A 517-nucleotide genomic window follows, 5' to 3' on the forward strand; every position below is an offset into this window, starting at 1 on the left:
GATGCTTTTTTCCTTTGATTTTATCAATACTTCTGAAGATAGAGTTGCTATGCCAAGATGATTGCAACCAGATGCTAAAAAATATTGAGATTTTTTTGGAAAGACCATTAATGATGTGTTGTTAAAAACAATTCAAATTTATAACCTAGGGTACTTAAAGTCACTAGAACCAGATTACTAAAATCAGTAATAACGTACCATATTACTGTGTTTACAAGTACAGAAAAATAATACTTATATAATTCCATATTATTTTAGGTAGCTATAAGTCATATCAATCCTTCATTTCCAGGAAAAGATTCCATCTGTAGTTGTACTTAATTCAAAATTTTTTTCTTGAGCCATTTCTTTGCCTCTCCTTCGAGCTCTTATACTGTATTACTCTGATGTAAGTGAGTTTTCCATAACTGGAAATGTTCAAGCAGAAGGCTTGTGAAATTTTCAGGGAGTTTTTTTAAAAAACCCTTAGTTAGGAAATAGAAATACATGGTCTCTGTCCCTCTCTGCCTGGATGTGA

Source organism: Pteropus vampyrus, unplaced genomic scaffold (genome assembly GCF_000151845.1).
Source record: "Pteropus vampyrus isolate Shadow unplaced genomic scaffold, Pvam_2.0 Scaffold431, whole genome shotgun sequence".
In the NCBI taxonomy this organism is placed as follows: Eukaryota; Metazoa; Chordata; class Mammalia; order Chiroptera; family Pteropodidae; genus Pteropus; species Pteropus vampyrus.